The sequence below is a fragment of the Empidonax traillii genome, unplaced genomic scaffold, assembly GCF_003031625.1.
Source record: "Empidonax traillii isolate 1590-97213 ecotype Southwest subspecies unplaced genomic scaffold, ASM303162v1 scaffold2602:size36902, whole genome shotgun sequence".
Taxonomy (NCBI): domain Eukaryota; kingdom Metazoa; phylum Chordata; class Aves; order Passeriformes; family Tyrannidae; genus Empidonax; species Empidonax traillii.
Window position 1 is genome coordinate 33,106 of NW_020957795.1, and position 1,768 is coordinate 34,873.

General features: G+C 47.3%; 1 protein-coding gene across 3 annotated transcripts in view; it reads left to right on the plus strand.

Annotated features, from left to right (window-relative positions):
• The window catches only part of LMCD1 (LIM and cysteine rich domains 1), a 36,026-nt gene that overhangs the window by 32,727 nt on the left and 1,531 nt on the right, over positions 1-1,768 (plus strand). The window lies entirely within an intron of this gene.

The following is a 1,768-nucleotide window of genomic DNA, read 5'->3' on the forward strand; positions in this document are numbered from 1 at the left end:
AGAGGAGGTGGTTCTTTCTGGCTGCAGAAGAATGTGCGTGGTGGGAGCTCAGGCAAATGTCAGAGGCACAGGGAGAGGACAGGCTTTGGGGGGAGCACTGGGGTGACCCTTTCCCTGTCCCCAGCCCTCGCTCCCAGGGACTGTGAGGGCAGGGCTGGGTCATCCCCATCACCCTCCCTGCAGTGCAGTGGTCTCTGACAAGAGGGAGTTCAAGTTCACTTTATGTACAAGGAAAGACTCCAGGGAGACCTTGTAGCACCTTCCAGAACCTCAAGGGAGTCCAAGAGAGCTGAGGAGGGACTTTGGACAAGGGAGAGTGGCAGCCCACTGTGGCATGTTCTGAGTTTTGATTTTGTGACCTAGGAATTGTAATTCTTCTCTGAAGTCCCTGATCCAACACACACTTGCTTCAGGCTTTTGGCATTGCTGGCACCTGCCTTGCAGATATTTCTGCAGCTTTTAAAGTACTGTCTGCTAAAAAATGTACTGCAATTAAACAGCTAAATAAAATCCTGTGCCTCTCCAGTGTCAGGAGCAAAAGCCTGAAACTAATGCATCTAACAGCTCAAAGATGTGGCAACCTCTAGTGTCGATAATAGGACTGAAATTCAGTGTAGGCATGAGAGGATCCTCCCCCCAGTGAGGACATTCACTGTGTTTTATCACCCAGACAGAGGCAGCAGCTCCTGGAGGCAGCTCAGGGGCTCTGGAGTTCAGAGAGAGGGACTGGGCAGAGACCACATTTCAGCAAAGTTTTACAAACTGAAGTTTTTCAGAGTTTAACTGCTCTGAATCTGCAAATATTTACAGTGCTGTCTTATTTGTGGTCCCTTTTTTTTTTCTTAAGAAATATCTGAGGCAGCAGAGGGGCCTGACTGTCTGTGGAAGATTTCACCAGTGGAGAGGCAGAGGCTGTTTGAGGACAGCAGCTCTGTGCAAATCACCTTCCTCCCCTTGGGTTCCCCACAGCATCCCCCCCAACACTGGGATTATCCCCCCCTCTCCACTGCATCCCCTTGAACACTTGGATCCTCCCCACCTAGGGCCAGATGTCCCCTGGGACATCAGTAGTCTCCTTCACCATTTATTTCCAAAAAACCCTGTTCTCATGGATACCTCTGCAATGAATTGACTCGGTCCTGACTTACTGGAGTTGATGGATTCTTCTGATTTACCCCCGTGGTAACAAACAGCCACAGAGAAGCTGTGAGCCTGGGTGTAACAGTAACAACCTGATCATGGGTGGAGGACAATTGCCTTAAAGAGAAACTTTTAAGGGCTTTTATTAGTGCAGTCAATTCTTAAAAGAATGTGATTTCAGATACCTATAACTAATAAACCTTAAAATTCAGTGGCTGCAGGTGAGAAAAACATAAACCAAAGGCAGAGTGAGGTGGCTATATAAACACTATAATAAAACTTGCTTTAAAGCCCCAGAGAGAAAAATTTAGAGGGGAAAAAACAAGTATTCATGAAGTTGGTGTGTTCCAGTGGAAACTCTTCCAGAGAGCTGCAGCAACTGCTGCTCTAGGCTGAGCTAAAGAAGGCTCGTATGGCTGTGTGTTATTCTGTAAAAAACCAGGTTAATTATGGCTATATAATCTAATTTGAGCTTTTAGTTACTTTTTAACTCCCCTTATTCAGCTACGTCACCAAATAAGTAAACCTCTCCACAAAGAGGGGTTTGTGGCTTGTTGCCTGACTTTAGGAGCTGATGCAGGTGAGGATCCCCAGCAGCCCCAAGGCCCAGGGCTCATCCCACAGTGCT